Source organism: Protopterus annectens, chromosome 6.part0 (assembly GCF_019279795.1).
Source record: "Protopterus annectens isolate FY-2018-M chromosome 6.part0, PAN1.0, whole genome shotgun sequence".
Taxonomy (NCBI): Eukaryota; Metazoa; Chordata; order Ceratodontiformes; family Protopteridae; genus Protopterus; species Protopterus annectens.
Window position 1 is genome coordinate 1,512,128,402 of NC_056737.1, and position 17,414 is coordinate 1,512,145,815.

Consider the following 17,414-nt stretch of genomic DNA (forward strand, 5'->3'; position numbering starts at 1 on the left):
ACATTGTGATCCCATGTTCGTGATGATGAGATCAAGTATGTTTTCTCCTCTTGTGGGGATGGTGACTAGTTGTTCCATGGCATTTGAGTTTATGAACTCCAGGAACCTTTGGGCTAGAGTGTTTGGGCTTGAGTAGTGTTCCCAGTCTATATTAGGGTAGTTGAAGTCACCTAGTATGATGGTGTTTGGAGATACATTTATCCCCTCCATTGTTTTCAGGAAGGCCATGTGAGGTTCCTGAGTTTGAGAGGGTGGCCTGTAACATGCTACAAATTGCAGAGCAGTCTTGCCTATGGTTAATTGCACCTGGATGGTCTCCGATGCATCGTGTGTTGCCACCAACCTTGAGGTGTGGGTGTCCTTTATGAATATGGACACCCCCCCTCCTTTCTTGGTGTTGTCCAGATTTTGGGGCCGGAACGCATGACATGAGGTGAAACCTGCTAGTGCTGGGGTGCTCTCAGGAGCCTTGAACCAGGTTTCTGTCACAGCACAGACATCGATGTTCTCCATACTGAGAAGGCCCTCGAGTGCGTGCATCTTGAGATTGAGACTTCTGGCATTGAGCAGCATTACCCTTAGTTTTTTTTACTTTTTTGTGCTCTAGGGTGGTAGGTTTAGAATTTGAGCCTTGCCTAAAAAAGGCACTATGGGGGTGGCAAGAGCCTTTGCCAATATCCGGAAGCCTAGGGGTGACAGGTGCAAGCCGTCCCTTGCGAAGCAGCATGGCTTGTCCAGCATGTCATCCCAGGCAGACAGACATTGGATCCCCTTTGAATGACACCAGAATTTAAGCCAATTATTAAAGCTGATCATCTTATCACTGTTTTGTGGCATCATTCTAGGTGAAGGTAGGATACTGCTCAAGGTCAGGGTTATACCTGCCTGGGCTACATAATCAGAGAGCTCCACAATGTCTCTTTTCATGTAGTCCAAGGAGGTACGTCTCAGGTCATTGACACCAGCGTGGACAATGACTGAGTCGTACTTGTACCTGCTGTTGAGAGACCTGAGTGCTTGTGTTATGTGGCGGATTCTAGCGCCCGACAGGCAGCTTACTGTGACCTTCTCCTTACTCAGTCTGGTGAGCGGGACGTCAGTGTGTCTGACTATGGAGTCACCTATGACAAGTATGTTTGGTGTTGTATTTGGCCTTAAGGGCAGTGACTGCTTTGCACACTGATTTTGTTGTTTATGTGTTGTTTGTGTGGTGTATTGAGTTTGCAGTTGCTTGGGTGTCTGCTTTGGAGGCCTCTGCTGTTTAGGTAAATTTTACTCAGAGCCTCCGAGTATGTCTTAGTGTGTTTATGTGTTTGATTCAGTGGTGTGGTTGAGTTATGTGAGACTGGTATTGTGGTGTGTGTAGTTGCCTTCTCCTCCTGCCTGGTCTTGCCAGTCCTGAGTTGAGAGAGCTCAGCCTCCAGTCTGGCTAAATAGCTGCATCTCTCACAAGTGTTAGTGTTACATGGGAGGAGGAGATGGTTGTCCGTGTACATGAGGCAATTGTAACATTGTCTCAGAATTCCCAGATTCACCAAATGGGCAGGAGAGGATGCCAGCAACTGACCCTTCGACATGCTAGAAAGAATTATGAGTTGGTATGAGACAGAAAAGTAGTGGGCTTAGCAGGGAAGTGGGCACTCCTCCGGGGTTTTGCTAGTGAGAGATTTGTATAATATAGGAGTGCTTGACCTGCAAAGAGAATGCTTATAAGACAAGGGATATGCTTATAAGACAAGTGCTGAGCTTTTTGAGAAGAAAAAGCTATTTGGAACAAGTGCTGCACTTTTTAGTGTAGGTGTAAACTGTTTAGGTTCCTAACAGAGCAGTTCTAGGGAAAAATTGAAGAACAGACTTTCTGGAGCCAGAAAGAGTTTAACCTTGTTTAACCGGCGCTGCCCGATGCTGCTCTAGTGGCAACTCCCGGCTAAAGCACGTTAAAGCGTGCTTGATAGCAGGGGCTGGAAAGAACCAGGAATAGACCCAAAACGGAAAATAAAACTACAGTTTCAAGTCAGTAACCACCTCACGGGGGCAGGGAAGCTGCTCAATGTTAGTCACTGCCACTGATGAACAGAGAGACCCTCCTTCAGCCCGAGCAAAAATGGCCTCACAGAAACTTTCAAACAGTTCAGGAACAGCAAGCCTGTAACTGAACTTTTAGTTAACTCTCAGAAAAGTGGGAAAAAGCAAGATTTTTTTTTTTTTTACAGAGATAGCAGAGGTTCACAAGTAATATCAAGTTATAACAGTGCAGTAAATGACCCCACACAAGAGTGCTAGGTCAAGGACAGAAAATATGCAAGTTTTAAGAAAAAAACGATTTAAAATTAAGTGCAAACAGGAAATTCAGCAAACAGCTTTTGGTTGTGCTCTAAATACAGCTACTAATACAGAAATCAAGTTTAACAAGCCAGAAAATGCTCAAGCTAGGCAGCTATGCAGAAAAACTTAGCAAATAAACAGAAAAAATACTTAAAATCTCAAAAGTGGCTCCCTTCTTCTCTCAGCGTTTTTTCCTCTTGGAGGGTGCTTCACCAACAGCTGACAGAGTGGTGTTAAACTATCTTTATTTTATCTCAGAGGTGTAGTGTGCCGTTTCTCTTCTTGTCTCCGTGTAATTACACTGAAGCAAATGTTTGAGCAGACCTTATATTTTGCATGGCTTCATTTTATGTTAGCAAGGATATTTAACAATATCACGTCTGGCTAGGTGCCATTAACAGTGGCCCTTGGAGATGGTCATTAATGAATTCCCAAATGACCTTGGTTGAAGAGATTTATGAACTGGGTTAGGAAAGACATAATTTACAAATTGTTTGGCTTGAAATGGTTGTCTGACAAGGACAGGTAGGGTGAATGTGATATCTTATTTAGTATCAGTTGGCTTATGCTGTGATCCACAGCTTCACCTCTGTCAGATCATATGTTTTAGGATAGCCAATTTCCAAAGTGGATTTGCTGGAATCTTCTGGTTTAAGAGGTTTCTTTCCTTTTTTGTGTGACTCCTGATTTTAGGGAATAGCTTACACAATGGACAAAACTCTGCTGAGACATGTATGATGTAGTCTTGGTCAGATCACTACAACTAGGCTGGGATTAAGTACTTTATGAAAACATATCTACAGGTGGATTACATCTAGGTGTTCAAATATCAGCTGCCTGGGGCACAAGATGCCAACAAATGGAATGCAAATCACAGTTTGCCATTGGAAATCACTGTTGGTGACAGTTTAAGTATGTACTGGCAGCGATTTCTCTGGTGTTTGGATCTTTCTTTTGTTTTCATGCTTGTGCAGCAGTAGAGTTGATACATACAAGTTCAGAGATGTGGGGTGCTTGCCCACCAACATGAGGTTGCAAGTGGTGGCTTCCACAACAAAACATTCTTGCAGTTTGAAGTTTCACTCTTTTGTTATTTAGGGCACTTGTAGTCACCATTTTTGTTCCTCCACATCTTAGCATTCAATGTTTCCTACTAGAACTCTTTCTGAATGCATAGCATTAAGGCTGGTAATGGGTGAAAAAATAAATGGAATTAAGTGCTACTGATTATATTTTATATTGCCCTTGCTTAGTAACATAGTTGGGAAATTCTAAGTAGGAGAGATTCATTGGAAGATTCAAATATACAGCACAGTGATTCCTGAATGTGAGGGGGGGGGGTAGTGGTGCCAAGTCAGCTTCAGATCCAGTTCTACACAGCAGCACCTGGCCATCTCCATGCACCAGCAATCAGAGACATAGCTACAGCAGGACAAAGGCTGCAGCCACCTCAGGTGCGAGTTGTTAGGGGGCACAATTGGCAGATACCAATAAAGTGGTAGTACAGAACCAGCATTCAGAAATTAATGCCAATACTGCATTTGCAGTCAAGGCTGAACCAGTATTATATTTATTATTTTATACACTCTTTGTTGACCAGGTTAGTCTCACTAGGCTAGTAGCCTCTTTTCAGGGGAAACCAAGGTGGTATTTATACCTAAAAAAGGCACTATGGGGGTGGCAAGAGCCTTTGCCAATATCCGGAAGCCTAGGGGTGACAGGTGCAAGCCGTCCCTTGCGAAGCAGCATGGCTTGTCCAGCATGTCATCCCAGGCAGACAGACATTGGATCCCCTTTGAATGACACCAGAATTTAAGCCAATTATTAAAGCTGATCATCTTATCACTGTTTTGTGGCATCATTCTAGGTGAAGGTAGGATACTGCTCAAGGTCAGGGTTATACCTGCCTGGGCTACATAATCAGAGAGCTCCACAATGTCTCTTTTCATGTAGTCCAAGGAGGTACGCCTCAGGTCATTGACACCAGCGTGGACAATGACTGAGTCGTACTTGTACCTGCTGTTGAGAGACCTGAGTGCTTGTGTTATGTGGCGGATTCTAGCGCCCGACAGGCAGCTTACTGTGACCTTCTCCTTACTCAGTCTGGTGAGCGGACGTCAGTGTGTCTGACTATGGAGTCACCTATGACAAGTATGTTTGGTGTTGTATTTGGCCTTAAGGGCAGTGACTGCTTTGCACACTGATTTTGTTGTTTATGTGTTGTTTGTGTGGTGTATTGAGTTTGCAGTTGCTTGGGTGTCTGCTTTGGAGGCCTCTGCTGTTTAGGTAAATTTTACTCAGAGCCTCCGAGTATGTCTTAGTGTGTTTATGTGTTTGATTCAGTGGTGTGGTTGAGTTATGTGAGACTGGTATTGTGGTGTGTGTAGTTGCCTTCTCCTCCTGCCTGGTCTTGCCAGTCCTGAGTTGAGAGAGCTCAGCCTCCAGTCTGGCTAAATAGCTGCATCTCTCACAAGTGTTAGTGTTACATGGGAGGAGGAGATGGTTGTCCGTGTACATGAGGCAATTGTAACATTGTCTCAGAATTCCCAGATTCACCAAATGGGCAGGAGAGGATGCCAGCAACTGACCCTTCGACATGCTAGAAAGAATTATGAGTTGGTATGAGACAGAAAAGTAGTGGGCTTAGCAGGGAAGTGGGCACTCCTGGGGGTTTTGCTAGTGAGAGATTTGTATAATATAGGAGTGCTTGACCTGCAAAGAGAATGCTTATAAGACAAGGGATATGCTTATAAGACAAGTGCTGAGCTTTTGAGAAGAAAAAGCTATTTGGAACAAGTGCTGCACTTTTTAGTGTAGGTGTAAACTGTTTAGGTTCCTAACAGAGCAGTTCTAGGGAAAAATTGAAGAACAGACTTTCTGGAGCCAGAAAGAGTTTAACCTTGTTTAACCGGCGCTGCCCGATGCTGCTCTAGTGGCAACTCCGCGCTAAAGCACGTTAAAGCGTGCTTGATAGCAGGGGCTGGAAAGAAGCAGGAATAGACCCAAAAGGGAAAATAAAACTACAGTTTCAAGTCAGTAACCACCTCTACGGGGGGCAGGGAAGCTGCTCAATGTTAGTCACTGCCACTGATGAACAGAGAGACCCTCCTTCAGCCCGAGCAAAAATGGCCTCACAGAAACTTTCAAACAGTTCAGGAACAGCAAGCCTGTAACTGAACTTTTTTAACTCTCAGAAAAGTGGGAAAAAAGCAAGATTTTTTTTTTTTTTTTTACAGAGATAGCAGAGGTTCACAAGTAATATCAAGTTATAACAGTGCAGTAAATGACCCCACACAAGAGTGCTAGGTCAAGGACAGAAAATATGCAAGTTTTAAGAAAAACACGATTTAAAATTAAGTGCAAACAGGAAATTCAGCAAACAGCTTTTGGTTGTGCTCTAAATACAGCTACTAATACAGAAATCAAGTTTAACAAGCCAGAAAATGCTCAAGCTAGGCAGCTATGCAGAAAAACTTAGCAAATAAACAGAAAAAATACTTAAAATCTCAAAAGTGGCTCCCTTCTTCTCTCAGCGTTTTTTCCTCTTGGAGGGTGCTTCACCAACAGCTGACAGAGTGGTGTTAAACTATCTTTATTTTATCTCAGAGGTGTAGTGTGCCGTTTCTCTTCTTGTCTCCGTGTAATTACACTGAAGCAAATGTTTGAGCAGACCTTATATTTTGCATGGCTTCATTTTATGTTAGCAAGGATATTTAACAATATCACGTCTGGCTAGGTGCCATTAACAGTGGCCCTTGGAGATGGTCATTAATGAATTCCCAAATGACCTTGGTTGAAGAGATTTATGAACTGGGTTAGGAAAGACATAATTTACAAATTGTTTGGCTTGAAATGGTTGTCTGACAAGGACAGGTAGGGTGAATGTGATATCTTATTTAGTATCAGTTGGCTTATGCTGTGATCCACAGCTTCACCTCTGTCAGATCATATGTTTTAGGATAGCCAATTTCCAAAGTGGATTTGCTGGAATCTTCTGGTTTAAGAGGTTTCTTTCCTTTTTTGTGTGACTCCCTGATTTTAGGGAATAGCTTACACAATGGACAAAACTCTGCTGAGACATGTATGATGTAGTCTTGGTCAGATCACTACAACTAGGCTGGGATTAAGTACTTTATGAAAACATATCTACAGGTGGATTACATCTAGGTGTTCAAATATCAGCTGCCTGGGGCACAAGATGCCAACAAATGGAATGCAAATCACAGTTTGCCATTGGAAATCACTGTTGGTGACAGTTTAAGTATGTACTGGCAGCGATTTCTCTGGTGTTTGGATCTTTCTTTTGTTTTCATGCTTGTGCAGCAGTAGAGTTGATACATACAAGTTCAGAGATGTGGGGTGCTTGCCCACCAACATGAGGTTGCAAGTGGTGGCTTCCACAACAAAACATTCTTGCAGTTTGAAGTTTCACTCTTTGTTATTTAGGGCACTTGTAGTCACCATTTTGTTCCTCCACATCTTAGCATTCAATGTTTCCTACTAGAACTCTTTCTGAATGCATAGCATTAAGGCTGGTAATGGGTGAAAAAATAAATGGAATTAAGTGCTACTGATTATATTTTATATTGCCCTTGCTTAGTAACATAGTTGGGAAATTCTAAGTAGGAGAGATTCATTGGAAGATTCAAATATACAGCACAGTGATTCCTGAATGTGAGGGGGGGCGAGGTAGTGGTGCCAAGTCAGCTTCAGATCCAGTTCTACACAGCAGCACCTGGCCATCTCCATGCACCAGCAATCAGAGACATAGCTACAGCAGGACAAAGGCTGCAGCCACCTCAGGTGCGAGTTGTTAGGGGGCACAATTGGCAGATACCAATAAAGTGGTAGTACAGAACCAGCATTCAGAAATTAATGCCAATACTGCATTTGCAGTCAAGGCTGAACCAGTATTATATTTATTATTTTATACACTCTTTGTTGACCAGGTTAGTCTCACTAGGCTAGTAGCCTCTTTTCAGGGGAAACCAAGGTGGTATTTATACACTAATAGGGGAAAATTGGTCAAGACATGGGGGAACTTCCCCTACTCTTTTCAATAGATGCCATGGGATCTTTTAGACCCACCTAAGCTGCCAAGTAGATGGGGCCTCAGTTTTAGTGGCTCATCAGAAGGCTGGCATGCTCAGGGTTCCAGTGCCCCTCCCTTATGCTCTACTGCAGTGTCACAAATTGATCTACCTGATGTTTTTAGAAAACATCATCCTACTGAGCATATCTAAACAATCCTCCTGTGGTTTGTGATTTACTGATCTTTAATGTATGTTAAAAGCGACTGCAAGCATGACGTAAAGGAATTACAACTTTTGTTTGGCTTGCAGAACTTGAATTGTCAACACAACTTCACTGTACTTATTTTAGTATTTAGTTGTATATTGCTCGTTTGATATTTGTCATAGACGTTGATTTAAGTTCTCTTTGAATTCTGTGGTTACAGATTTTGACTATTCTTTTTTTTTCTTTTTTTTTTTTTACAGTATTTTATTAATTTGAAGCTGAATATGGATTCCTTAAATAAGTATGCAATTAATTTGGTAATGCACAAATATCTTGTACAGTGTAATAAATGCTATGCATATTTAAAGTTAACAGCTGACAGCACTGGTGATCTGTGTTCCTCATGTCAAAGATTGGATGATTTGCTTACCATTGTTAGAAGTAAATCTAGACTTAATGATGATGATTGCACTTGTGTAATTGGGGATGGCTTGAGAACTGTTGTTTCATATATTAATGTCTGGACTGGTGAAATAAATAATGTTAGGTGAAGAACAAATAGAACATTTAGGAAATGATGCATCTATTGTCTGCAAAGATCATTCATCCCCTATGAAACAAGATGATGCCCCTGAGAACTTTTGAATTCTAGATGCAAGTATTCAGCAATCTGAGGATCTGGTCTGTTTAGAGGGAAACAAAAAAAGAAAGAAAGGAAGAAGTTCACAAGAAATAACAAGGAAAAGAAAAGAAACTGATTAAGTACTGTAAAGGAAAGAGAATATGTACTACAGAGGACACTGCTAGAAGACACAAGTTACAGGGATTGATAATATCTTTCTATCTGAAAATATTCAGTCTACAGAAAAAAGCATAATTTTTCCAACAGAGAAGGTAGACAAAAGAGGCAAAGGCAGGTGAAAAGGAAGAAATCAAAACTGAACGTGGAAGGATTGAAGAACATTACTGTAAGAAAAAAGAAGAGAAATACAGATGTTGACTACATGGCTCAAGCTGTGGATTTACAATACCAGCTGGATGAGAATTTAATACACAATGAAAACAGTGGGATTAATAAGGCTAATAGTGATGAAGATATATCCTTCATAACAACTGATAGAGCAGATATTACTGTATCAGAAGCTGTAGATTCTTCAGAGCTGGCAAGCAAAGATATTCTTGTAATTAGAGATTCAATTATTAGAGGAACTGATACTTGTATTTGCAGAGAAGATAATGAACATCGGGTAGTGTTATGCTTGCCAGGAGAAAAAATAGAAGATGTGAGACAATCATTTGAACGCCTTAATGTAAAGAAGTATGGATCTGTTTTTATTCATGTCAGTACAAATGATGTCATCCACAAGGATTCTCTGACTGTTAGTAGGGAACTGACAATCTTCTTAGATAGTATAGCTTGTACTGGTGTTATGACGTATTTTTCACAAATCACCTGTAGAAAGGATAGTCAGGTTACTGTGAATGAAAATATTTTTGGATAAATACCCACATGGAAAAAAATGTCCTGTTTTAAAAAAATGAAAACGTGTAGAGCATCCAAGCCTTCTTTTGGGCACACGTGTTCAGACAGGATGGTGTGCATTTGTCAGGGACTAGAATTTTTGCAGCAGATATTTTGCAATATTTGACAAATACTAGCCAGGATTTTTGCCAGGTCAAAAATTTAACAATTCACAGATGGCAACATTTGATACCTCTATGATGGTTGTTAATGCTAAGAGCATTACTAATAAAGTGTTTTTATTGGAAAATGTGCTACGTTCCCATAAGATTGATGTTGTTATTGCTTGTGAAACATGGTTAAAGAACAATGACTGGAAACCAGATCTGTCAGGGTATAAATGTTTTTACTGTAATAGACATTCTTACAAAAAATCAGGAGGAGGTGTTATGATAGGGATTAAAGATAGTTATGAGACCTGTGATTATTACATGCTCAGTGATAACACCAATACTATAGACTGTGTAACTGTGACAATAAAAACAACCCTGGAACATATAACAATTGTTGGAGTGTACAGGCCACCACAGTCAAGTGCAGATGACCTAGAGGAATTCATACATTTCTTGCATGAAACAGAGGGAAGAATAATATTTGCTGGGGACTTAAATTTACCAGAAACAGACTGGAATAATATTGATTCAACAACATTAGTAAGGAAATTATTCACAGCATATATTCAAGAACAACAATTGCTTCAGATTGTAAAAAAAACCTAGCAGGGGACGGAATATACTAGACATTGTCTGTGTTCTTAAAAAAAAAAATAATGTTACTTCAAGTCAAGTTTTACCACTGTTGATGTGCAGTGATCATGGGGTTAAAAAGGGTTCATTTGTTGCTAGATAATTCTGCCAAAATGAAATCTAAACCAATGCAGAGAAGGTTAATTGCAGATTATAAGGAAGGAAAACAGTCACTATGTAAAACTAACTGGAGTGAGGTCTTCAGTGGAAAAACTACAGATGGAATGTGGAAAGTTTTGAAAGAGAAATTGTTTGACTGCAAAAAATCAAAAAGAATGTTTAACATCAGGATCTAGGCATACAACATTAGGGGGATATATTTCCATAAGAACAAGATATCTTATTAAGGTGAGAGACAAAAATATAAGAAATGGAAGCGAAGGTTGAACTACTGCATTTGAAAACTGAAATAAACTAGCTGGACAAAGAGATTAAGTATAGTGTGAGACAAGATCAACAAAAAATTGAAGAAAATGTATATAAAGATATTGAGCATAATAGGAAACATCTTTATAGATACATAAGATGTGGAAGGAGTATAGACACACAAATTGATAAACTGTGTGTAGATTCTAAAATTTATTCTCAGACACAACATATTATAGATATATTTACAAAATATTTTGCAAAACAGTTTGGCCCCACACAGGGGGTAATATGTTGTCCTAGTGACATCCAGGTAACCCCAGATACTGGAATAAAATTAGATTATATTGAAAAAAAATGCACAAATTGGATCCAAGCAAAGTACAGGGAGGAGATGGAATTAGTAACAGTGACCTGAGAAAAATTCAGCAAGAATTTATGGTACCATTATATTTACTATTCACTAGATCATATAAATATGGGGAGATTCCTCAAGATTGGAGACATGCAATTATTAAACCTTTCTTTAAGGGAAAGGGGAGTAGGACAAACCCAGAGTCATATAGACCCTTAAGTCTACTTTCATGTTGTGGAAAAATAATGGAGAAGGTAATATTGGATAAGTTATTGTTAGAACTGGATAGGTTGGGACTTGAAACCATATATCAGCATGCATTTGTTAAAAATAGATCTGTTCCCACCTGTAACATGGTGTTCTATAACAATATAATAACAGCTATGAATGAAAAAACTGTGCTGTGATTTAATTTATACAGATTTAACTTCAGCATTTGACAAGGTCATACACAAAACACTGATTAAATAAATTAGTAGAACTGGGTATTGATGTACTCTTGATAAGATGGATAGTTGCATGGCTTACAAATAGGACATGGCAAGTATCATACAGGAACTGGACAGGTAAAATCCTTGTTTACAGTCAGTGTGTCCCACAGGGCTTTGTCCTAGGCCCTTACTTGTTTAGATTGTATTTTTCAGACCTAACATTTTCATCTGAGGTATTTACTCTATATGCAGATGACCTGAAATTGGGTAAGCTGATTACGTGTTTTACTGATATGGCATGTCTGCAAAATAACTTGACTAAATTGACCATTTGGGCACAGGATAATAATATGCTGATAAATACATCAAAAACTAAGCATATGAGATTTGGGAGATATACGCTGAAAGGTGAGTATTTAATACAGCACACAGTGATTGAAACTGTACACTCATTTAAGGACCTGGGTATATGGGTAGATTCAGCTATGAGTTTTTCTAATCATATCAACAAATTGATTAATGATAGTTATAGAAGTATAGGTTGTATAAAACATTTATAAAGTCTAGGAAATAAAAAATGATGACATCATTGTTTGTTAGTTACATTAGACCCAAATTTGAGTATGGAATAACAGTATGCAAACCCTGTAAGAAAACAAGCATGAGTAAACCGGAAAGATTACAGCAGAAATATATCAAGAGCATCCATGGATGTGAAAATTTAAGTTATTATGAAAGACTAAAATATCTGAACTTGTACAGTGTCTCTTACAGATATCTAAGAGGAGATCTTATTCAGGTATATGGGGCATTTAGAGACAACAACCCCTGGTAATGTTTGGTGTTATCAAAAAGTACTACAGAATCATCGGACAACCTATGTGGAAGACTCTATAGGAATGAGAAGTGTACTAATTGGTTCTCTGACAGAGTAGCTGATGCATGGAAGAGACTACGAAATTACTTTAAAGCAAGAACTAATTTAGATATTTTTAAGAATAGCCTGGACACATCATAGGATTAAGAAAGTGATGTCACATCTCATGTACTTCACCTTCTAATCCCTGATATTTAACTCACTGAGGATTAATTCATTGAGTTAGACTACTCAGGATCTTGCATGAGAGACAGTTCCCTGCATCCATGATGTGGGGGCAAGGCCTTATCCCCTAAATTTATATATAAAAATTCCATGGTCACACAAATATGAGTTAAGGAAATATCTTACACACCAAAAGACTCACTACTGGTGCACGTGAGAACTGCACATGCAGAAACTTCCTATTGAAAGCATTAATCAGTGAATTTGGCATCAGAGATTTATGGCTCAGAAAATAGATCCACTGGGAGTTGGGGCTTAAAGAAGTGTAGGGAAGCCAATCCCCATGCATCAGCACCTTTTGGATTTTATGCTAGCAGAGAGCCCAATAACATGATCTTGAAGGTTGCTGATACTCCCAATCAGGCTCAGGTAAGAACTAACCATTTGGCAGTGTTAAGGCTGAATAGGTAGAAACAATTTGGCCATTTATCATAGAGATTCCTATTTGTAACCTTATGTAAATGTAAATGTGGATTTTCTGAGGATTTTGTACAGAAAATATGGGGTCTGTACAATAACAATTACAGTTATACAAACTGGCCATAATGGTATCACTTACTTTCATTTTGTCATGGAACCATATGGCAATATCTACTTACCAGCTTTTTTTTTTTTTTTTGGTTTGCTTTGCTTTGCTTCTGGTATATAATATTCATGCTATATGAGCTGCAGTGATAGTTGGTAGAGAAAATCAAGGTCACAAATCAATTCCACATTCTGCATCTCAATGATGATCCCACCTGAGGATATATAAATTCAGAATGCTTGGGGTTTCTTAAAATTTAGGAAAGATTTAAAATGAATGTGGATGAATCACAGGTGTGTATATTGGTGAGTGACCTGAATGACAAAGTCAGGACATTATTTCTTTGTCACTAAGAGTCCTATTCGATTATATAATTTTCTGTTATATATTTGAGAGTTAATTGATTTGCATAAAGACATGGAGAGAGGGGAATAAATAGTAACTGATATCTGTCTGAGGAAATGGAATAACAAACAGGTAGTTATGGATGTATCAGAGGATTCCCTTTACAAACAGGACACATCCCCAGAAGATATTATAACAATTCATCACAACTATGGGTCAGCCAAGAAAAGGAAAGGTATGTTAGAGAGGGTGGTAGCTGTTGGAGTTTCTTTGAAGAGCCCTTAGACATCAGATTCTTCTAGTATGGATAGATAGAAATAGTCTGGGGGCATCTAATTTCCAGACATATTGTTCTATCCCTTAGTTCCCTAGATACAAGTATTTTCATTATTAGTAACCTCTCAGTATGAGCTGGAAAAAAAGCCAGACAGACTAGTTACTGAAGAATGTGGATGTGTAAGGATAGATTATGAGAAAAAAAGTAGAGAGAACTGTTAATATTCTTTCTTATTTTATCTAGTGGTATAAAGAGGGTTCAGGTCTTGCGATTCTCCATTGACTGTGGATAAACTACACACTATTCACAGTTATCTGTACAAGCACCCCATCAAGAAAGACAGACTAAAATTATTGGTTAGTCTTAAGGTTATGAAAAGACTGAATGACTTGCTAGACAGAAGTATGGCAAAGAAACCAGAAAGTGAGGGACTGCACAGCAGAGGGAGGATGATTCAGAATGGAAAACTATTTGATTTTAGATAGCCTAACAATGTTTTCACCTGAAGTAAGAGGAAGAATGGTTATACCTTTATGGTATAACAATTGAAGTACTCTACATGTGGCAGGACTACTTAGAAATGATTGCTCCACAAGGATCATGTGCCCCCTCCCAGTAGCTGACATCTGGGGCACTTTATTTGAGGGGAGATATATTAAGTCATGCTTAAGATCTATCATCCACAGAGTACTGAAATATATTATTCATCCAATTCTTAGTCAATATAGGGATATTATATACATATGATTGTACATAAAAAATATATCCACCTTAGACAAGGAACTGCTACTAATGCCCCACAAGATCAACCTGCTTTGTGGCTCTTCAGCTTTTTGCATGGAGGACACTACATCTCTCTTTCCACACTGCAACACAGATTGAGAAAGCTTCTGGGGATCCCCATCACTGCTGGCATTTTGGTGCTTTCTTTTTCTTTTTTTTCAAAAATATTTTTATTTTGCTTTCATTATAAACATATGCAAATGTACATATAACAAATACAATAAAACAATAACAAACTATTTACAATATTTACATTCAACCATGATAACCAATCATTTTTATCCATGAGAAGTTATCAGTATTTATTCAAAAGGTTTCTCAATTTTTGCCATGCTATTTTTTATGAGTAATATTATGAGTTCTATAGCAAATGGTTTGACGTTCTTTTTTACAAACAACTTTTGCTAAATTAATAAAATCTTTAAACATCAAATCTTGTTTACTTTTTTAGTTCAAAGTAATAACTTTTCTGGCAATTGCTAGAATTGACCAGAGTAACTGAATCTGAGATTTAGGTATTACATTAGGTATAGGAACATTGAATAGGATTAGTGAGCTAGAAATATGACAGTTATCAGACCATAAAGCATTTACAAAATATCTGAAGTCTTTCCAGTACTGAATAACATTTCTACATTCAATGAACATGTGAACCCAGTTGGCCTCTAGTAATTCATCACATTTCCAACATTTACTTTCACTGTTTTTGAGTATAAGATTTATTTTATGTGGAGTATAGAAACTCCTATTCATAAATTTCCATGTATACAATCTCCAATATAATGAAGAAGAGGTACCATACATAGAATTCAATAACATTTTTTTGGATTCATCAGATATTTGTTCTCCATTAATGTTTACATAGTAATTTCAAAAATCTGAGTCAAACTTTAGAGTGTCTTCTCTTAGTATCTTATAGATAGGTGAGATACTTAGCTTTTGATTATCTGTCTTTTCAATACCTAATAAAAAGCTGAATTAAACTAGGTATAGATTCAGTCTCTAGGTTGATTGATACTGTCATTTTGTTTTCTATAAACTGCCGTAATGAGTGTATAAACAACCAACTGTCTTGACTATTATCAAAACTACATAAAAAAGAACTTAGTGGTTTAATACTCTTATTTTCAATAAACTGATGCCAGAATATCAAGTTATTTTCCTTTAATTTTTGCATCGCATTGATGTTCAAAGAATCTAGGCAATCAGGGGAGTATGCTATAGGGAATATAAGAAATAAAAATGATTTAATGTTGCAATTACAATCAATTGTATTTTTATTAAATATTTGATTAATGCCATAAGAAAAATTATCAAACTTCTTATTAAATAAACAAAATTCACGTAAAAGCCAATGAACACTACTTATTCCCTATTGTTCCTTAAATTGATTTTCTATAGTTCTAACATCAATTATATGAATCTCATGTATTGTTTTCTAGCAAGATATATAGATAGATGTGATCCAATGTAATATTACATTAATTATAACTGATTTGGAATAAAGATCTAAGCTATCCCATTACTGTTCCAAGCTCTAATGTGCCATTTATATGCAATCCTAGGTATTAAGGGGAACCATAAAAATTTACGTAGCATGGAATCTAATTTTTTTAATAAGTTTTTGGGAGAGGGTAGTATCAATGACTGTATATAAAACAAAGTTTTAGGTAAAATTCTAATTTTAATTAAAGAGAGCCTATCCTCCATTGTGAAGAACATTTTATTCCATCTTTTGATTAGTTCACTAATGGTGGTTATTAAATTATTGTAGTTTAGTTTAACAGACTCTTTCCATGTACTCTTTGTACTGACACCCAAACATTCTAATATATCATTATCCCAATTAAACAGGCTATTCTCTCTTAAGTTTTTGTTGATCTTTTTTTAATTAGTAATGTTTTGGATTTATTATGATTAGATTTAAGCCCTGCAATTCTTTCAGACTTGCTTAAGGTATTTATAACATCATGCAAAGAACCATCAATATCATCCAATGTTAACAACATATCATCAGCAAATAATTGTATCTTAGGACAATAGTCCTTATTAAATGATAATAAATAATAATACCCACGGAAGATAAACGACAGCGAACAGACTATAAGCCGGAATAAAAGTAAAAATAAATGAACCAGGTTTGATAAAGCTCTTCAGCGAAAGCGCTTACCGATTGTCTCAATAAATTTTTACAACTTGAATAAGAGATTGGATACTATTTTCCTATGTTTTGCACTTTTTGGAATTACTAGTTTGAAAGTACTATAAAACTTGGTCTGAAAAGACGTGTTTTTTTCAAACAACGGAGTACTGCTTGTTGTGACTGCGAACAGACCTTGGTTCATTTATTTTTACTAATAGTCCTTATTAATTTGAAAGCCTTTTATATTTTGATTGCTTCTGATATATGTAGCAAAAGGTTCCATTGAAAGAGCAAACAATAATGGTGACAAAGGACAACTTGTTTAGTTCCCTTGAGGATTTCTAGTGGTGAGAATAGACATGATCCGATTTTCACATAAGCTTGTGCCCCACTATAAATTGTCATTAATAAGTTGACAAAATCTGAGGAGAATTCAAAACCAATCAGAATTCTTTGTAGATTAGACCAACTAATAGGATCAAAAGCCTTTTCTGTGTCTAGGCTAATAATAGTTAGTTGCTTTTTGTATTTGCGTGCTATGTCTATTAATGATAGTAATTTAATAATGTTATCTTGCACTTTTCTATGAAGAATGAACCCTGTCTGATCATTATGTATTAGATTAGATAATATTTTCTTTATTCTATTAGCTAATATTGTCATGAAAATTGTATAATCAGTGTTTAGTAATGAAATTGGCCTATATGAATCACAAGATTTGGAGTCCTTACCTTGTTTTAATATGGGGGATATAATTGAGTATTTCCACGATGGGGGTGTTATACATTTTTGCTTAACCACAGTAAAGGCACTCATCATTTTCTTTATTATATATTCAGGAAAAATCTTATATAGTTCAGGAATTATTCCATCCAGTCCTGGAGCTTTATTATCTTTTACATTTTTTATTTGCTCTTTCACTTCTGTTAGTGTTATTTGTTTATTTAATATGTTTTTTTTTTTGTTGCATTGACACCTTAGTAGTTATATTTTCTTGAGTAAAAGTATTTATTACATTATCTGTCTCCAAAAGTGGTGTGTTATTATTTATAGCTTTATAGTAGTTTTTGAACACTTCTAATATGCCCATTAAGTTAGATGTACTCTTAAATGAACAATCACTTTTATATTTAATCTCATTAATAAGATTTTGATTGTTTATTTTTTTTGGGATCTTAATGCTATTTCATGTAGATATTTGGGATTTACAGCATCAGATTCAGAACTTCTAAGTATTTTTGATTTAACTTAGTAA